At 44.9% G+C, this 21,678-nt stretch overlaps 1 protein-coding gene across 4 annotated transcripts in view; it reads right to left on the bottom strand.

Annotated features, from left to right (window-relative positions):
* The window catches only part of LOC141154249 (bifunctional heparan sulfate N-deacetylase/N-sulfotransferase 4-like), a 920,299-nt gene that overhangs the window by 693,291 nt on the left and 205,330 nt on the right, over positions 1–21,678 (bottom strand). The window lies entirely within an intron of this gene.

Below are 21,678 nucleotides of genomic sequence, written 5' to 3'. Positions count from 1 at the left end.
CATTTTATGTGGTAAAGACCCTCGCTACACCCGCTAGGAAGGCACCACATAGGGTCAGGGAAACTGGCACCAAGTTTACCAAGAGGAGGCCCGAGGCAGCCGGACAGAAGCAATGGTAAGAAAGGCCAGACAAAGTACACACAAAGGGGATCCTGTGAAGCGCTCCAAAGTTATCTGGGAGTTGTCTGAACCCCTCACCTGGTGAGCACAGTACGACGTGGACAGCCGTTACCTGCAGAAGTGGTCTGGATAATATGAACTGTGAGTAAAGGCCCTGGACTGCATCACTGACTCCGTGTCGTTACTGCTGCTGCCCTGCACCATCACCCCCATCCTTCGCATACACTGCCCTGAGGCTATACTCCTCCCGTGGGGAGTTATACTATGCTCTGCTGCACCCACAACACCAGCCTCAGCGGTCTGCCCTGCAGCGGCGGTTCACTCTGACCGCAATCCACGGGTGGCGTAGTCGGACATTTAAACATCAAAACCACACAAATAGTTCCGCCACTGGTTTGACCGCACTGAGCCACGGAACCGGGTCGCCGCCACGGAGACTACAACCCCCGGCATCCACCAAAAAGGGTCCGGCTCCGAGTGTCCCAAGGCCCAGGGGGCGCGTCAGAACATTTTCATCACCTTTCATAATCACCAATGGGACAAGGCAGGGATGTCCTCTGTCCCCTCTCTTATACATCCTAGTGACGGAGCACCTGCTCTCATCAATTAGCCATAACCCCAATATTAGGTGGATTGAGGTGGGAGGCACGGAGTTCAAGTGCTCTCTATTTGCTGATGATGTCCTAGTATATATCACTCAATCCCATATATCCATCCCTGCTGTTATGGCTAAAATAGATCACTTTGTTACATGGCCAAATTTTAAAATCAATGTAGCGAAGTCTGAGGCCCTCGATGTCTCCCTCCCCAAATCCATACAGGATTCCATCCAGTCCAACTTTCCCTTTGCCTGGCCCTCACAGGGTATCAAATACTTTGGAATTCCTTTTCATAGAGACCTCTCCCATCTATGTTATCTTAATTTTGGGCCCTTTATTGAACAACTCCATACAGACCATGGTTGGCAAGTTAGAACTGTAAGATTCACTACGTGAACCACTGGTGTTTTGTGGAAAAGCACAGGTACACTGTGTTCCAAATTATTATGCAAAAAGTGTTTAGGAGTGATAAGGTAAGAATTTTTTTGTTTGTTAGTTAAACTCATTGATGGTGATGTGTGTCAGGGCTCTTTATATCACTGTAAGCAATTGCAGACACCTGTGCTAATTAGTTTGACAGGTGTGTCCAATGAAAGGCAAGACTACTTAAGAAGGCTGTCCCACATTATTAAGCAGCCTACATTTTCTGCCAAAATGGGAAAGAAAAAGGATGTGTCGGCTGCTGAGAAGCAACAAATTGTGGAGTGTTTAGGTCAAGGCATGACTACAATCAACATTGTGCGATGATCAGGATGAAGTGTCTTGACAATCAAGAAATATGTAGCTGATTCACAGTACACACGTGTGCGTGCTGATAAGGGCAAATTGAGGACTCTTTCCTACAGGCAATTATGTCAGGTTAAAAGAGCAGTGGCAAAAAAGCCTTGTCATAGCAGCAGACAAGTTTTTGGAGCTGCTGGTGCCTCCAACGCCCCCCGAACAATAAGATGCAGGGTCCTTCAGAGGTTTGCAGCTGTGCATAAGCCATCCTGTCGACCTCCTCTATCCACTGCACACAAGCAGAAACGGCTCCAGTGGGCCAAACAATACATGAAGACTGACTTCAAAACTGTTTTGTTCAAGGATGAGTGCCGTGCAACGCTCGATGGTCCAGATGGATGGAGTGGAGGATGGCTGGTTGATGGACACCCCACGCAAACACGGCTACAGCGCCAACAAGGAGGAGGTGGAGTAATGCTTTGGGCTGGAATCATGGGTAGAGAGATTGTCGGCCCCTTTAGGATCCCTGAAGGGGTAAAGATGAACTCCATAATGTATGTGGAGTTTCTCAAACAGCACTTCTTGCCATGGTTCAAGAAGATGAACAGTGTATTCCACAGCAAGATCATTTTCATGCATGATAATGCACCGTCTCATGCTGCACATAACACATCTGCATCTCTAGCTGATATGGGCATAAAAGGGGACAAACTTATGGTGTGACCCCCATGCTCCCCTGACCTCTATCCCATTCAGAACCTCTGGAGCATCATCAAAAGGAGTGGCTATGATGGCGGGAGGCAGTTCACATCTAAGCAACAGCTCTGGGAGGGTATTCTGTCCTCATGCAAAACAATTGAAGCAGAAACCATCTAAAACCTGACAAATTCAATGGACGAGACAGTTCAGAAGCTCCTTTCGAACAAGGGGTCCTATGTGCAAATATAACATCATCTAGAATAAAGTTTTGAGTTGAAAACTGTGTGATTTCAGTTTCTAATAACCTGCTAATGCTTATAATTTCAAAAATGACCATTTTTTTGTTCTTTATTAAAATGAAAAGGTTGATCGAAGAGTGTGGGGGATCTAAGAGTGTGGCAACCCAGTGGTCAGGATTACTTCAAATTCTGAGAATCTGAGGGTCATGTTGCAGGTAGTGCAGCAAGAAGGCACCCATGTGTCTTGCGCATCTAGGAGCCCCAAAATTATTTTCCGGGCTAGGTGCAGCTAAAAATTATAATTAATTTTAAATCTGGAGGAGCTTAGTATAGATGGCCTAATAGAATTAGTACTGCACACTGCTACAAAGCCCAAATAATTTTCCAGCCAAGATACAGATAAACATGATTAGTAATTTTAAATCTGGTGCAGCTTAGAATAGATGGCCTAATAGAATCAGTACTGCACACTGCTACAAAGCCCAAATTAATTTCCAGCCAAGATACAGATAAACATGATTAGTCATTTTAAATCTGGTGGAGCTTAGTATAGATGGCCTAATAGAATCAGTACTGCACACTGCTACAAAACCCAAATTATTTTCCAGCCAAGATACAGATAAACATGATTAGTAATTTGAAAGCTTAAAATGGTGGTGAGGTGATTTTAACAAATCATCAAGTATTTAGTCTCCCCAGGATGACACAGGGGTAGAAAGGTCGTTTCGGATCCATGATTTGTTCATCTTTATGAACGTGAGTCTGAACACACGTTCAGACAGAACGCTGGCTGCAGGGCATGACAAGATTTCCAAGGCGTAAGTGGCGAGCTCTGGCCATTTATCCAGATTGGAAGCCCAAAAAGAGCAAGGGTCCAGTGACACAGTCATGGCTTCAATGTTTACTTGGAGATACTCCTGTACCATCGTCTCTAGGCATTGACTATGTGTCAGACTTCTTGTCTCCTGTGGCCTTGCAAAGGATGGGCTAAAAAAGTGGTGAAATGATTCCGCAAAATTGATGTTACCAGCAGATACTGTGTTTCTGTTACGGTTTGCGTGCTGAACACACGACGGTCCCACGGTTGGCAAGGTGGAACTGTGAGATTCACTATGTGCACCACTGATGTTTTGTGGAAAAGCACATGTAAGATTCTGTGACAGTCTGTGCTGATACTCCTGCATGCGTGCATCCCTTTCTATGGCAGGAATAATTTCTGCAAATTTACTTTTGTACCGGGGATCTAAGAGTGTGGCTACCCAGTAGTCAGGATTATTTCGAATTCTGACAATTCGAGGGTCATGTTGCAGGTAGTGCAGCACGAAGGCACTCATGTGTCTTGCGCATCCAGGAGCACCAAGTCCCTGTTGTGTTGGTGGCGAGGTAACAATCATGCTTCCTTCCTTTGTCCTCTCCCCCCAACCTCGCACAACAGAAATGTGATCAAGGTCTCCCTCATCTGATGAGTCTTCCATCAGTTCGTCCTCCACTTCTTCCTGGGTTCCTGCACCTTCCTCATTAGTTTGGCTGCTACCATGCGCCCTGGTATAACCATCTCCCCCACCCTCACATGCCTGCCGCCTTGGTGCTGACGACCGTCTGGACCTTGCAGATGTTAGCCCTTACGCATACAACTACTCCTCCTCTACTTCCTCCACCTCCTCTTGTGCCACCACCTGACTCCGAATTCTGTTTAACATGTGCTCCAGCATGTAAATCACCGGAATAGTCATGCTGATAATGGCATCGTCAGCACTAAACATCTTAATCGCCATTTCAAAACTGTGCAGAAGGGTGCATAGGTCCCTGATCTGAGACCACTCCTCCAGTATGATTTGCCCCACCTCTGGATCTCGTTGGCCCAGGCTATACGTCAGAACGTATTGCAACAGGGCTTGTCGGTGCTGACACAGTCGCTGCAACATGTGCAGAGTTGAATTCCACCGGGTAGGCACATCGCATTTTAGCCGGTGAAGTGGCAGGCCCAACGACTTCTGTAGAGATGTAAGTCGCTGAGCTGCGGGATGCGAACGGCGGAAGTGAGCACACAGTGACCGTGCCCTCTGCAGAAGGCAATCTAGTCCGGGATAATGGGCTAAAAATTGCTGAACAACCAAGTTCAACTCGTGAGCCATACAAGTGTGTGACATTGCCCCGGCGAAGAGCCGCACCCAGGTTTTCAGCATTGTCGCACACGGCCTTCCCTGGTTTCAGGTCCAGTGGAGACAACCATTCATAAAATTGGTTCTCCAGAGCAGACCACAACTCCTCAGCTGTGTGACTCACATTTCCCAGACATTTCAAAGTAAAAACAGCCTGATGACGTTGAGCCCTGCTGCCAGGATAGTAAGGATGTGTGCAGGATCCTTTCTGCGCAGTTAGAAAGCTTGTGGCATGACCAGACAGGCTTTGGGTGCAGGTGGAGGACCGAGAGGAGGTTGAGGAGGCAGAAACAGTGGAGGAACTTTGAGATAAAGAGGATTGACGCACAACTCGTGGGGATGGCAAGACTTGGACAGCAGCCCATTGTCCTGCTGTCACCATGGTAACCCAGTGCCCAGTCAGCGACATGTAACGCCCTGTCCATGCCTACTCGTCCAAGTGTCTGTGGTGAAATGCACCCTGTCACCCACAGAGTTTCTCAAAGAAGCGGTGATGTTGTGTGCGACATGCTGGTGGAGCACAGGCACACCTTTCTTTGAGAAGTAGTGCCGACTGGGCATCTGGTACTGGGGCACTGCGACGGACATATGGTCTCGAAAATCCTCGGTGTCCACCAGGCGGAAAGGAAGCATTTCTGAAGCCAAGAGCTTGCAGATGGTGAAATTCAACCTCTTAGCTTTCTCATGGCTAGGAGGAAATGGTCTTTTACTTGTCCACATCAGAGGGACCGAGAGCTGGCTGTTGTGCTTAGACGGGGTTGAGAAGGGTGTCCCCGGCAAACTGCCGGTCTGTGAGGAAGATGCAGGCGGACATGTTAGGTTGCCTTGATCCAAAGGTGGTGCTATCGATGTCGGACAGCGCTCAACACCAGCTGGTGTTTCCACCTCCAAAGAAAATGATGACCTGCCAATCACGCTGGCTGTTGGAGGTAAAGAGGTGGCAGGTCTGCGTCCCAAAACAGGTGTGACTGCTGTCCCCCCCAGTCACAGAGGATGAAGAGGCCTCGGATGCACAAGATGTGGCAGACGGTGGTTGGCCCGGCTGGCTAGGCCGCATTGTAGCACAGTGAGCTTCCCACTGCAACTTATGCTTCATGTCCATGTGCTGGTTCATGCATGAAGTACTAAAACCATGTATTTTTTGGCCTCTACTTAGCTTTTGCTGACAAATGTTACAGATAACACGAGTTGGGTCATCTTTATCGACATGAAAAAATGCCCAGGCTATGCAAGGCTTAGCACCCATGCGACCTGAAGAGCCACCACGACTTGTGGTCAGAGGCAGAGTTGTGTTTGAGGATGCAATTGTTGACGTGCTTCCAGTACTACGTCTCTGTCCAGGAAGGTGCAACCTGACCTCGTCGTCACTAGCATCCTCCTCCAGCTCCTCAGCTGACCTCATCTCTTGGCTGACTGTGGGTTGACAGTAAGTGGGATCTCCAACCTCTTCATCATCACCCTGTGTGTTATCACACCCGTCGTCCTCAGAGCCAAACTGTTCCTGACCAGACAAAAAACTAAAGTTGTCGCTCCAATCAGGTATTTGAGTCTCATCATCGTCTTCCTCATTGTCTCCACCAACAGGAGTTACATTTGGGAATGAGGGTCTACATTATGGTCATAACCTTCTGCGTCTGGTACTGGATCCGACTCATAAAGATTCTGGGCATCAGTGCAGATCATTTCCTCGCCTGAATTAACAGAAGCTCTGGAGCCGACCTCTGATTCCCAGGCTATAGTATGAGTAAACAGCTCTACAGACTCAACCATCTGTTCTACCCCATACTCAGACGGGCAGCTGGAGATTTGGGAGCTGTGAGGAAGCAAGTGCGATTGGGGTGACACCTCTGAGGACTGGAGTATTTGTGATGTTGAAGTTGAGGTGGAGGAGAGCCCACTTAAAGGAGCACTTGATATCCGTTGAAGCATCTGCTGTTTTTGTGCCTCATTTGGAATTTGTAGCGATTGGCGTGGCCGTAAGAAAGGGATCTTATCACATTGTCCGTTAAAAGAAGTAGACATTTTAGTTTGGCTGGAAGATGGTCTTTCTTCTGCAGATGTTACTGTTGCTTTAACACCTACCCCACGGACACAACCTTTTTTCCCCTTCCCAACACGCCTATTCCCTTTTCCACCAGCAGCAGGCCTTTTTCCACACATTTTGGTGGTTAACTAATTCACATCTCTGGAGTTGTTTGCACAAAAAAACAATGGATGGGAACCGAGCAGAGCTGAGTGGCCAAACTGTGGTATTAGGCCAAAAGTATTGGCTGGGTTGGATGCAGATAAAAATGATATTGAGTTTGCAACCTGGTGGAGGTTAGTATAGATGGACTAATAGAACAAGTCCCACACACTGCTAGAAGCCGAAATATTTTTTCAGAGCTAGATGCAGAAAAAAATTATATTGAATTTGCAACCTGATTGAGGTCAGTATAGATGGACTAACAGACCAAGTCCCACACACTGCTAGAAGCCGAAATATTTTTTCAGAGCTAGATGCAGAAAAAAATTATATTGAATTTGCAACCTGATAGAGGTTAGTATAGATGGACTAATAGAACAAGTCCCACACACTGCTAGAAGCCCAAATATTTTTTCAGAGATAGATGCAGATAAAAATTATTTTTAATTTGCAACCTGGTGGAGGTTAGTATAGATGGACTAATAGACCAAGTCCCACACACTGCTAGAAGCCCAACTATTTTCTCAGAGCTAGATGCAGAAACCAAATTATATTGAATTTGCAACCTGATGGAGGTCAGTATAGATGGACTAATAGACCAAGTCCCACACAATGCTAGAAGCCCAAATATTTTTTCAGAGCTAGATGCAGATAAAAATTATTTTTAATTTGCAACCTGGTGGAGGTTAGTATAGATGTACAAATAGACCAAGTCCCACACACTGCTAGAAGCCGAAATATTTTTTCAGAGCTAGATGCAGAAAAAAATTATATTGAATTTGCATCCTGATGGAGGTCAGTATAGATGGACTAATAGACCAAGTCCCACTCACTGCTAGAAGCCCAAATATTTTTTTAGAGCTAGATGCAGATAAAAAATATTTTTAATTTGCAACCTGGTGGAGGTTAATATAGATAGACTAATAGACCAAGTCCCACACACTGTTTGAAGCACTAATATTTTTTCAGAGCAAGATGCAGAAAAAAATTATATTGAATTTGCAACCTGATGGAGGTCAGTATAGATGGACTAATAGACCAAGTCCCACACACTGCTAGAAGTCGAAATATTTTTTCAGAGCTAGATGCGCAAAAAAATTATATTCAATTTGCAACCTGATGGAGGTCAATATAGATGGACTAATAGACCAAGTCCCACACACTGCTAGAAGCCAAAATATTTTTTCAGAGCTAGATGCAGAAAAAAATTATATTGAATTTGTAACCTGATGGAGGTTAGTATAGATGGACTAATAGAACAAGTCCCACACACTGCTAGAGGCTGAAATATTTTTTCATAGCTAGATGCAGATAAATATTATTTGTAATTTGCAACCTGATGGAGGTCAGTATAGATGGACTAATAGAACAAGTCCCACACACAGCTAGAAGCCGTAATATTTTTTCAGAGCTCGATGCAGAAAAATATTATATTGAATTTGCAACCAGGTGGAGGTTAGTATAGATGGACTAATAGAATGATGCTATGCCCAAAAGGTTTTACTTCACTAGGTGCAGTAAAAAAATTGGTATTCTATACACAGGTGGTGTAGCTTGGAACACAGATAGGCTACTCCACTGACTAACACACTCTGCAATAGGCCAAAAAGAATTTGCTTTGCTAGATTTAGCCAAATGCTGTGAAAAAAAACTTGCACAGCACTGGCACAGACCTGCCTGGCAAAAACTGATAGGAACTGATGTAACTTAGTCCTGAAAAGGACTGCAATTACAATTAGTCTTTACTCCCAACCTATCTATTTAAGAGCACAGACCTGCCTGATAAAAGTCGTAGGAAATGATGTAACCTAGTCCTTAAAAGGACTGCAATCACAACTCTTCCCTACTCCCAAGCTATCTGTAGATTTGTGCGAAAATTAGCTTGAAATTAACAAGGTATAGCGCACACAGCAACAGCGGTGCCGTCTAACATGCAGCTGCAACAGTGAGAAAATGGTGGCGACGGGGAAAATGGCTGGGTCTTATAGGGCAAGGACATGTGACATACACTGCCAATGACACATGCCCTTGCTTGTGTGAAAAAAAGCACTTCGCTCTGTGTGGGCGCTGCTGATAGGCTGACAGATTGCACCTCCCCACTGTAAATGCGGGAAAGAGAAAAAAATATGGAGATCTTCATTATTCCTGCAGAGATCCATCCCCTGCCCCTCCCCCTGCCCCGTTGTACACTCAAATTGCGTATTAACATTAATTTTCAGCATTACTGAGAAAAAATCCAGTTATGATTTTGGTGCACGAACAGTTATCGAACATAACCTCGAACAGCCGAATTTTTTTCAAATATGTTCGTGTTCGCCGAACGTCTCGAACACCGCCCAAAACAGCTCGAATTTGAGATTGGCGAACAGTTCGAGTCGAACACCGCTCATCTCTAATGAGGAATGGTCAATCAACAAATTCTTCATAGTTTACGCCACTAAAGTGATGTAAATTATAGCAGAAATGTATGCCAGCCCTTGTCTGGAGGACATTTTTGTCTGTGGCACACAGCAGTTGAAAATTGTGCCATATTCATTAAAGAGGTGCACACCTCTTAATAAATGTAGCATATCTTACTCCAGTGCACCCTGTATTAAGACTGGCATACACAAGGCCAGTCTTAAAGGGGTTGTCTGGTCAAAAGTGATAAGTCTGCAATCACTCTGTGTGACTGCAGACCTATGAATCCCCCCAGCGCAGGCACCGTGCGCTGCGGGGATTCGCCGTCCACGTCACTAGATGGGGCGTGGCCTTCTTCCATACAAGTGAATGAACGGGTATATGTATAACGTATACATAACCTCCAGTCCTGGGTCTCATACCGGAAAATCCCCACTGTCACAGTGCCTGTGCTGGGGGGATTCATGAGTCTGCAGTCACACAGGGTGACTTCAGACGTATCACTTTTGACCAAACAACCGTTTAATGAATTGAAGCTAACATTTCGTATTTAACAATTTTACTTGTTAGAGAATGGTGAGTCATATGCCATGATTTGTAAACTGTAGTATTTTGTTCCTGCTTTAATACCATGTGAACTAATTCAAAATAATTAGGGATGTTTCCTTTGATCTACTACTAAAGAATAAATGACAATATGCAACCCACTTATTTATTTGTGATACATATCTTATATAAAGTGTACACATCTTCATAATATAAGTGTTCATAATATGAGTCTGACAAAGTATCTTCATGCAAGGTCATTAATAGGACAATGGTCATGGTTGCTTCTGCAATTTACTCACATTACCATTTTAAAGAGTTCCATACAACTCATTTCATAGTGCTCTGTAATGCAGCTATTGGCAGGGCAAGTTAGGTTTAATTGTTCAAATTGACTCTGCTGTGCATTTCTAGGATCCAATAATTTCCACTTTGCTTTTCAAAGCTTTACAGATGTCATTAAAATTGAAGTTGAATCCTGGATTTCCACTACATGTAGGCAGCACAATAAAAATGATATCAAAACATATAAAATGACTCTATGAATAACCCATTTTATTTTGATATTTCCCTTACAACACTTTATAGCAGTGACAATATAAATAGCATATTCTTAATTGTACAGACACATATGACAAAAGTTTATATGTTTATGCCAAAACTCAGTATAATAACATTTAAGTATAAGATGATGCATGAAATAGAAATAATACAGACAGATAGATGATAGATAGATATATACTGAAGATACCATAGGTAGACAAGTAGAAAATCAATATATTGAGACAATGTAAAAGATATAAAAGACATATCAATAAGAAATCGCCCACAATATTATTTGATTGCAATTAGTATATGGGGATAAAACTATATAAGTTGAAAAGAAAGATATGTAGAAAGGCAGGCATAGGTGAAGGCAGGGACGGACACTGAAAGTGAAGGGCCCTTGTGCGGGACTTGTGTCTGGGCCCCACCCATATACACACACAATTACATGTATATTCACATTAAACACAATATAATAAAATATGCATATGACCATTTACACATTACACACATGTACATAGTACACATGCACAAAAGAATATACAGTATATAATATGCACATTACACAATGACATTTTTGTGATACACGAAGTAGTTGCACGTTCAAACTGGCAATCACATAATTTAAATGTCAGTGATTAACAGCAAATATTTAAATGGTAGGACAGTAGAGATCATATCAAAATATGGTTGCTACTATACTACTCGGACAACCCTGTGTCAATCAGCTTGTCCCCCCCAGTAAAATAACAACACCTCTACTCACCTCCGATGCCAGCACCATTTCGGAGGTGTCTCCCTAGGATTTTGTGAGATTATGTAACGTGTTATTTTACTGGGAGCAAACATTCAGATTCAGAATGGGGTGTCTAAGTAATGGACAACCCCTTTAACATAAGTTTTATTTTGTTAAAATTCTTACAAATTTTTATCAAGTGGCTGTAATTGCCACACTTTCCCACAGTCCTCTTCTCAGCTTCCTGATCCAAGATATGACTCAATGGTACAGAAGATACTTGTTCTTCATCCCCTGTTGAGCCTATCATAGATGTGCTCATAAAACAGTCTTTAAATTTCTGACACGGGATGAGTCCCCAATGTGTGCAGGGCTTAGTACTGTATAAGGGGCCCTCTCCAGACTCCTTATACTCGCTATGGGCAATGTTGACATGGAGACACGAAGCACAATGGTCTCTCCCTCCCTAGCAACCCCCCTCTCACTCACCTCGTGCAGATCAACATGAAAGACTGCATATTGTAAGGACTGGTATTATGGCACATAGAGCATCCCTTCCCCCACAGAGCCATGCAGATGGACTGAGGAAGTCACACACACAATTTGACTGTGAGGCTCAGCATGACTGATTTTCCCCTGCAGTCTTGTGAGTCAAGTCTCCGGCATCAAAAATCCAGCAGCAGCATCAGGAAGAGGAGAGGAAGGGGACCCCGTATAGCGTTTTTTGCAGAGTACAGCAGAGTGGATTGCCCCCTCTGTCTGCAAATGACTCAGGTACAGCCACTTCCTCCCCAAGTAATGTTGATGCTGCCTCTGGATCTATGATTAACCATGAAGTTTTAGAAGAGGTCTGGCCCTCTCCCCTCTGGGGCCCCTGTGCAGCTGCACCAGCTGCACCGGCTGTATGTCCACCCTGGGTGAAGGAATGTTGGTACTGATTCGTGCCTGATTTATTTTGACAAATGTTTTCAATGCTTGTGGTGGTAGGCTGATCCAATGTCTAATCTCAGAAAACAGTTACTTACTTCTTGGCATAAAGCCCTTTCTGTTCAAGGGCGAATATAAACCCCACAGCATTTCATTAAAGCAAAATCTATGGCTGGACACTATGTATGTGTGCTGTCTATTGATTCTCTAAGCTCATCCATCACACCTCTAATCTGGCCTTGCACATTGACTCCAGTGGGCCCCTTGTGTCCACATGGGTGGGACAAAGCCACCAACCAATCTACGCATCCTATCCTAACATTATAGTAGAGACTGGACATGACAGTACGCTCATAGCAAACTGTGCCAGTTCTTGCAACTGGTACAATCTGTTGATCCAGGAATACTGCAATCAGAGCTCAGGGTATCTGCTAGAGAAAGGACACAGTGCAGGTATGACTGAACCTGGTTGTTCATGTGATACAACTCTGATTACTTATGTGCATCAGTTTCTTACACAGGTAGGTAAACCACCTGGTCCATCAAGTTAAATATATTCTAATTGTTGCTGCTACTACCTTATTTATTTGTAATATTGTTAATTTTTTTAAGGAAAATTGTACTTCTAAAATTCAAAGTATTTAAGTTTAATATTTAGTATTTGATGCAGCACATTCGTGGAAGGGTTGACTCTGTAGTGATGGCATAATGAACACCTGATTAAACATTTGGTCGGCAACCGTCCCCAGTGCAAAAGATTCACCAATCAGAGTTAACAGAATTTGCTGGTAATAAATCAATTCTCCCATCTCAAAATTTTCCTAAAAATGTTAGAAAAAATATATTATTTTGGTTAAGAAATTTGCAGTCATAGAAGTTACAGAATTCTGGTCTGATAATTTTATTTTTTTTTCCTTTCTGTCCCTCCTTGCACAAGGGCTACTAATAAGGGCTTAAATGATTAGGGAACAAAAAATTGTAAATTTCTTGAAATAAAATTACAGTCATGGTCGTGAAAGTGAAATAATTTTGGTTTGATAATTTTGAACAATTTTGCCCTTTCTGACAATTTTTCCCTTTCTGGTAAGTGTTGACTCTGCAAGGAGAGGAGAGATGCAGAAATACGGTTTGCAACTGTTTGTTGTGCAAAAGCTTTATCAAATAGAGAACACAGATTTCATGGTAATACACCAATTTCTCTGCCCAAAAGTTTCTTCGCATTTTATAAAAAAAAATCATGATTTTTTAAGAAAATTTCAGCTGTGGAATTCAAAGAATTTAGGTTTGATAACTTAAAAAAAACTGCCCTTGCACATGATCTTGATCGCTAGTGGAAAAAATACACATTAGATGCAGTCACAATAGAATTGAATTTCTCAAAATCAGAAAGAATATGAGTTTATGTTGATATGGTACATATGGTGGTGATATGGTGGTGGAGGATGAGGATGGGGAGAAGGAGGAAGATAAAAGCAAATAGACAAAATCAAGAAGCGTATACCCATGTCTGGGTGTGAAGACAGAGGTGCATGGGAATAGAGTTACACCTGCTATCATTCGGTGGTGTTGAGAAGTCTGGCCCAATCCAGCCCTTGTTCATTTTTAAAAGAGTCAGCCTGTCAGCATTTTCAGTTGACAGGCGGATGCGCCTTTTGGTTATAATTCCACCGACGGCACTAAAAACCTGCTCTGACAAAACGCTAGCGGCAGGGCAGGCCAGGACCTCCAAAGCGTATGTTAGAACCCTCCTGTTTGTTTTTTCCATCTTGTGTTTTGCGGTCATGTGATCATCTGCCTTTATATTCCAGCTCCGCCCTTTTGGCTGTGCTGGACTTCAGTGTTTGACTGTTTCTCTAGCCAGGTGCTTCGGTGCCTTTCTCTGTCAGTTCGCTTGGTCCTTCTGGGACCTCTATTACCTTTTTGTCAGTTTGTCTTTTTGTGTTCTGTTTTCTGTTTAGGAGGTGTCCCATTTTTGTCCCAGTCCTTAGTTCTTTTAAGGATCCCTCCCCTTATGCTATAGGTCTTCATTCAGACTAGCCGAGGACTAAGGCGGGTCTATTTGCTAGGAACAGTCAGCCCGCTAAATCGTAGGGATTCAGCTTAATTTTACTGTAGGGACAGCTTTCCCCTATCTTTCCTTAGTATTTGTTGCAGATCATAACAGTGTAGAGAGCCAGTTCATGCCACGTGACCAGCTTGGATGCCCAATAATTATAAGGCACAGAGGAATCACGAAGGCTGTTGGTACGGTCGGCAAGGTACTCCCTTAGCATCTCCCGCAACTTTTCCCTCCTTGAGAGAGTATCCCACGCATCAGGGCTTGTGTGATGGTAGGGTCTGAGAAAACTGTCCCAGAACTTTGACAGTAAGGACAATAAAAAAAGCCTGCACCCGCGGCGAAACGCGCATCAGGGGCGATCTGTCCTGTGATTATATGTGACAGCATTACTAAGCTCTCTATGTCCGGTCCCCATGTGCCGCTCATGTCTCTGGCATACCAGTTGACATGAACAGAAGATTGCTGCAGTGTCTCTCCAGAGCTTGATTGTCTCCGGCTATACAGACCGCGTGCGTACAACGTGCACGCGATCAGTTTGGGAGAACGCACTTCTCCTTGTCAGGTGTTACTGTGTGGACGGGTGGTCTATCCATTCATCTAACCACAAGACGCCACATTCTGCCTTGTGTGGCTACTGCGGTGACTGAGACTCCTGTCCCCGCATGAATGACATATATGACCGCATGTAATATTGGTGTGATCCCCATTAACGGTGTGTCAGCTCTCATAACACCGGCACAATTAATAGTGACTCTACATGATAGCAATCCTCAGGAAATTTCTGACCTTTATATGAGGATTGCAGCGGATGCTTTTATTATATATAGTTCCCCGTGAAATTCGTGCAGATGTCACTTTCACTTTGCATATATTTCTTGGGGATAGGCATATTTTAGATTCCTAGTTGGATATATCACTCAACCATTTAATTAAAGGGACATTGGTTGTGGAACCACATAACTTTATTGCTGTCTTACATATTCCAGGATCTACAGGGTCACAGCTACTCAATTTAAAAATATCTAGCAGTGACCCTATATACATCCTTGCAGGATATATGCTTCAGTTCACATTTTTCATAGATTTTATGTGATCAATAAAAGTTCATTTTTATTCACAATCTGTTTTCCGTCCTTTTCCCCTTCCTTTTAGACTGATTGTTCAATTGGTGGTGTCCACCCTTGTGAATATTGTCCTATTTAATCAGACTTCATTTATTTATCACGGGAAAGGCAGCATAACATAAACTCAGCCATGTGTGCGAGACTGTAAAGAGGCAAGACTTCCGTGTGCTCACCAAGTGGACGACTGACCATGCTCTCCTCCTCATCCTCCTCCTCCCTGTCCTCAGGCCATCCACGATGAACAGATATTATGACAGTTGTGCAGGTAGTACCGTCTATAGCGCAGGAAACTAGTTCCTGTTCTTCCTCCTCCTCCACTTCCTCATTGTCCCTCAATCGACATTGGGATGAGATGAGGCTGGGCTGTGTGCAATCACCCTGTACGGTTCCTTGCTCCATCTCATTGTGCTCCACCTGCAATGCATCCTCTTTAATTGCGAGCAGAGAGCGTTTCAGAAGAAAGAGAAGTGGGATGGTGATGCTAATTATGGCATCTTCGCCGCTCACTATCTTGGTGGAGTCCTCAAAGTTTTGGAAGATGTACATACAGTGCATTGTGAAATTATTTGGCCCCCTTGAACTTTTCTACCTTTTGCCACATTTCTGGCTTCAAACATAAAGATATAAAATTCTAATTTTGGCATCATCGCCGCTCACCATCTTGGTGGAGTCCTCAAAGTTTTGGAAGATGATACAAATGTCTGACATCCATGTCCACTCCGGAGATCTTATATGTGGAGTCTGACCTTAATACCGATGGCCTTTTTGATGCTGGTATTCAACAACTGCCCTCTTTTGCTCACAAATAGTGTTGAGCCACCCCCGTAGTGTTCGAGTTCGGTTCGGTTCGTCGAACTGTTCGTCGAACACCTTCGAACACCGTTAAAACCAATGGCAGGCAAACAAAAACACATAGAAACACATAGAAAACACGTTCAAAGGTGTCCAAAAGCTGACAAACTGCTCAGAAGACACAACTAACACATGGAAAAGTGACAAGTACATATAGTCATGCGAAAAGAAAAGAGGTGGAGGAGTAAAAGGAGGGGGAGACACAGATATAGGCATGTCATGCCCTTCTAAAATCCAAAAAGTGAGAAGCCGACACGTTCAGTCCGCTCCTGCCCGTGCCACCTCCGTGTCGCCGGGTTTGTGCCAGAGCCGTGGTGAACCCTGATGGCCAGCCCCCCTCTCCCAATACTGGTGCCGGTCCGCTGGTGGGTCGAGCGAGCCCCCCTGTGGTGGAGGCAGCTCTAAGCTTTTTAATTTAAATTGTCTCTCTAATTTGAATGAATACACTTTAAATCCATTTACAAGGATCTATTGGAGAGCAAGTCTCATGCCAGCAGCCGAGTAATTCCAGCTCCAGTAGCGTCCACTAAAGCTGCTGCAGTTAAAAAGCTTTTATAAGGATCGAGCTCGGCTGTCCACCGCAAGACATCCTAGTGCCAGTCCCAGCCCCTATGCCTTGGGGTGCCTCCTGATGCTCTTCACTGAGTATCCCGTGGTCCCGAAGCATTTCCTTTGAAAAAATTAAGTGTCCAAACTACAGGTGGTGTAGCTTGCTTAACAGCCGGGATAATCCGCTGACTAGCAGAAACTGCTACTAGGCACAAAGTATTTCCTGGGCTAGATGCAGTTAAAAATTTGTAATTAGATACTCTCGTTGGATGCTGAGAAAGCATTCCATAGAGTCTCCTGGCACGCCATATATGATTCTCTTAAAAAGCTTGGGGTAGGGGTCTAGGGGACCCTTTTATAGCCAAAATCACGTCCCTGTATCACAATACGTCACCTAGGCTGAAGATAAATGGAACTGTAGCACCCTGAGGGCTCAGTTGCTACAGAGGTATTGCACCTCACCCAGAGGTGTGATATCTCACTCTCAGGTAAGGATGGAGTGTGGATCAGGACCCGACACCTGTATGCATTACACTACATTGCCGTGGGGCAGGGCGACCAATATGCCTCTGAGATGGGCACGACAGTCCCTGTCCCTGGCTGGAGTGGGGGGAGGGAACAATGAGGAAGGGGAACCCTGTAGTGCAGGAGCAGGGAGGAAGCAGTTCCTGGGTGCATTGAGAAGGGAGTATAAAAGGTGGGCACCATCTTAGTTCAGTGGAGAGAAGTCTGAGCAGAAGTGGCAGGGAGCAGGGGCTCTGCATGAGCTCTGCTCCGGAGGCGGGCCTAGTAACAGAGGCCCAGGCCTGGAAGAGGGAGAAGGAAGGAAGAGGAGCGGAGAAGGCTCCAGGAACGAGAAATAAAGAGATCCCAGGGGTGCGGACGGGTGAGTTGCCACCGCACGCCCGAATCCACCTGCGTGGAGGGGTCAGGCCAAAGGGGGAGACCGGTCCCCGAATCTAGTGGAGGCAGGAAACGACCCTCAGCTAGAAACCGGAGGCTGTGACATTTTATGTGGCGCAGCCCCTCGCTACACCCGCTAGGAAGGCACCACATAGGGTCAGGGAAACTGGCGCCAAGTTTACCAAGAGGAGGCCCGAGGCAGCCGGACAGAAGGGTTGGTAAGAAAGGCCAGACAAAGGACACACAAAGGGGGTCCTGTGAAGCGCTCCAAAGTTATCTGGGAGTTGTCTGAGCCCCTCACCTGGTGAGCACAGTACGACGTGGGCAGCCGTTACCTGCAGACGTGGTCTGGATAATAAGAACTGTGAGTAAAGGCCCTGGACTGCATCACTGACTCCGTGTCGTTACTGCTGCTGCCCTGCACCATCACCCCCATCCTCCGCATACACTGCCCTGAGGCTATACTCCTCCCGTGGGGAGTTATGCTACGCTCTGCTGCACCCACAACACCAGCCTCAGCGGTCTGCCCTGCAGCGGCAGTTCACTCTGACCGCAATCCACGGGTGGCGTAGTCGGACATTTAAACATCAAAACCACATAAATAGTTCCGCCACTGGTTTGACCACCCTGAGCCACGGAACCGGGTCGCCGCCACGAAGACTACAACCACCAGCATCCACCAAAAAGGGTCCGGCTCCGGGTGTCCCAAGGCCCAGGGGGTGCTTCAGAACATTTTCATCACCTTTCACAATCACCAATGGGACAAGGCAGGGATGTCCTCTGTCCCCTCTCTTATACATCCAAGTGACGGAGCACCTGCTCTCATCAATTCGCCATAACCCCAATATTAGGTGGATTGAGGTGGGAGGCACCGAGTACAAGTGCTCTCTATTTGCTGATGATGTCCTAGTATATATCACTCAATCACATATATCCATCCATGCTGTTATGGCTGAAATAGATCACTTTGTTACATGGTCAAATTTTAAAATCAATGCAGCGAAGTCTGAGGCCCTCGATGTCTCCCTCCCCAAATCCATATAGGATTCCATCCAGTCCAACTTTCCCTTTGCCTGGCCCTCACAGGGTATCAAATACTTAGGAATTCCTATTCATAGAGACCTCTCCCATCTATGTTATCTTAATTTTGGGCCCTTTATTGAACAACTCCATACAGACCACGGTTGGCAAGTTAGAACTGTAAGATTCACTACGTGAACCACTGGTGTTTTGTGGAAAAGCACATGTACACTGTGTTCCAAATTATTATGCAAAAAGTGTTTAGTAGTGATAAGGGAAGAATTTGTTTGTTTGTCAGTTAAACTCATTGATGGTGATGTGTGTCAGGGCTCTTTATATCACTGCAAGCAATTGCAGACACCTGTGCTAATTAGTTTGGCAGGTGTGTCCAATGAAAGGCAAGACTACTTAAGAAGGCTGTCTCACATTATTAAGCAGCCTACATTTTCTGCCAAAATGGGAAAGAAAAAGGATGTGTCGGCTGCTGAGAAGCAACAAATTGTGGAGTGTTTAGGTCAAGGCATGACTACAATCAACATTGTGCGATGATCAGGATGAAATGTCTTGGCAATCAAGAAGTATGTAGCTGATTCACAGTACACACGTGTGCGTGCTGATAAGGGCAAATTGAGGACTCTTTCCTACAGGCAATTACGTCAGGTTAAAAGAGCAGCGGCAAAAAAGCCTTGTCATAGCAGCAGACAAGTTTTTGAAGCTGCTGGTGCCCCCAACGTCCCCCGAACAACAAGATGCAGGGTCCTTCAGAGGTTTGCAGCTGTGCATACGCCATCCTGTCAACCTCCTCTATCCACTTCACACAAGCAGAAACGGCTCCAGTGGGCCAAACATTACATGAAGACTGATTTCAAAACTGTTTTGTTCACTCATGAGTGCCGTGCAGCGCTCGATGGTCCAGATGGATGGAGTGGAGGATGGCTGGTTGATGGACACCCCACGCAAACACGGCTACAGCGCCAACAAGGAGGAGGTGGAGTAATGTTTTGGGCTGGAATCATGGGGAGAGAGATTGTCGGCCCCTTTAGGATCCCTGAAGGCGCTAAAGATGAACTCCATAATGTATGTGGATTTTCTCAAACAGCACTTCCTGCCATGGTTCAAGAAGAAGAACCGTGTATTTCACAGCAAGATCATTTTTCTGCATGATAATGCACCATCTCATGCTGCACATAAAACATCTGCATCTCTGGCTGATATGGGCATAAAAGGGGACAAACTTATGGTGTGACCCCCATGCTCCCCTGACCTCTACCCCATTCAGAACCTTTGGAGCATCATTAAAAGGAGTGTCTATGATGGCGGGAGGCAGTTCACATCTAAGCAACAGCTCTGGGAGGGTATTCTGTCCTCATGCAAAACAATTGAAGCAGAAACCATCCAAAACCTGACAAATTCAATGGACGAGAGAGTTCAGTAGCTCCTTTCGAACAAGGGGTCCTATGTGAAAATGTAACATCACCTAGAATAAAGTTTTGAGTTGAAAACTGTTTGATTTCAGTTTCTAATAACCTGCTAATGCTTATAATTTCAAAAATGACCATTTTTTTGGTCTTTATTAAAATGAAAAGGTTGATCGAAAAGTTTGGGGGATCTAAGAGTGTGGCAACCCAGTAGTCATGATTACTTCGAATTCTGACAATATGAGGGTCATGTTGCAGTTAGTGCAGCAAGAAGGCACTTATGTGTCTTGCGCATCTCGGAGCCCCAAAATTATTTTCCGGCCTAGATGCAGCTAAAAATTATTATTAATTTTAAATCTGGTGGAGCTTAGTATAGATGGCCTAATAGGATCAGTGCTGCACACTGCTACAAAGCCCAAATTATTTTCCAGTCAAGATACAGATAAACATAATTAATGATTTTAAATCTGGTGGAGCTTATTATAGATGGCCTAATAGAATCAGTGCTGCACACTGCTACAAAGCCCAAATTATATTCCAGCCAAGATACAGATAAACATGATTAGTAATTTGAAAGCTTAAAACGGTTGGTAGGGTGATTTTAACCAGTCATCAAGCTTTTACTCTCCCCAGGATGACACAGGGGTAGAAAAGTCGTTTCGGATCCATGATTTGTTCATCCTTATGAATGTGAGTCTGTCTACATTATCAGTGGAGAGCCGTGTGCGCTTATCTGTCAGCACACCACCAGCAGCGCTGAACACACGTTCAGACAGAACGCTGGCTGCGGGGCATGACAAGATCTCCAAGGCGTAAGTGGCTAGCTCCGGCCATTTATCCAGATTGGAAGCCCAAAAAGAGCAAGGGTCCAGTGACACAGTCATGGCTTCAATGTTTACTTGGAGATACTCCTGTACCATCGTCTCTAGGCGTTGACTATGTGTCAGACTTCTTGTCTCCTGTGGCCTTGCAAAGGATGGGCTAAAAAAGTGGTGAAATGATTCCGCAAAATTGATGTTACCAGCAGATACTGTGGTTCTGTTACGGTTAGAGTGCTGAACACTTGACGGTCCCACGGTTGGCATGTTGGAACTGTGAGATTCACTACGTGCACCACTGGTGTTTTGTGGAAAAGCACATGTAAGATTCTGCAACAGTCTCTGCTGATACTCCTGCATGCGTGCATCCCTTTCTATGGCAGGAATAATTTCTGCAAATTTACTTTTGTACCGGGGATCTAACAGTGTGGCAACCCAGTAGTCAGGATTATTTCTAATTCTCACAATTCGAGGGTCATGTTGCAGGTAGTGCAGCAAGAAGGCACTCATGTGTGTTGCGCATCCAGGAGCACCAAGTCCCTGTTGTGTTGGTGGCGAGGTAACAATCATGCTTCCTTCCTCTGTCCTCTCCCCCCAACCTCGCACAACAGAAATGTGTTCAAGTTCTCCCTTATCTGATGAGTCTTCCATCAGTTCGTCCTCCACTTCTTCCTGGGCTCCTGCACCTTCCTCACTAGTTTGGCTGCTACCATGCGCCCTGGAAAAACCATCTCCCCCACCCTCACATGCCTGCCGCCTTGGTGCTGCCGACCGTCTGGACCTTGCAGATGTTAGCCCTTCCGCATACAACTCCTCCTCCTCTACTTCCTCCACCTCCTCTTGTGCCACCACCTGACTCCGAATTCTGTTTAACATGTGCTGCAGCATGTAAATCACCGGAATAGTCATGCTGATAATGGCATCGTCAGCACTAAACATCTTCGTCGCCATTTCAAAACTGTGCAGAAGGGTGCATAGGTCCCTGATCTGAGACCACTCCTCCAGCGTGATTTGCCCCACCTCTGGATCTCGTTGGCCCAGGCTATACGTCAGAAC

This window comes from Phyllobates terribilis, unplaced genomic scaffold (genome assembly GCF_046119375.1).
Source record: "Phyllobates terribilis strain yellow unplaced genomic scaffold, ASM4611937v1 Scaffold_1__5_contigs__length_1240528914, whole genome shotgun sequence".
Classification (NCBI taxonomy): Eukaryota; Metazoa; Chordata; class Amphibia; order Anura; family Dendrobatidae; genus Phyllobates; species Phyllobates terribilis.
This window is presented reverse-complemented; position numbering and strand designations above follow the sequence as displayed.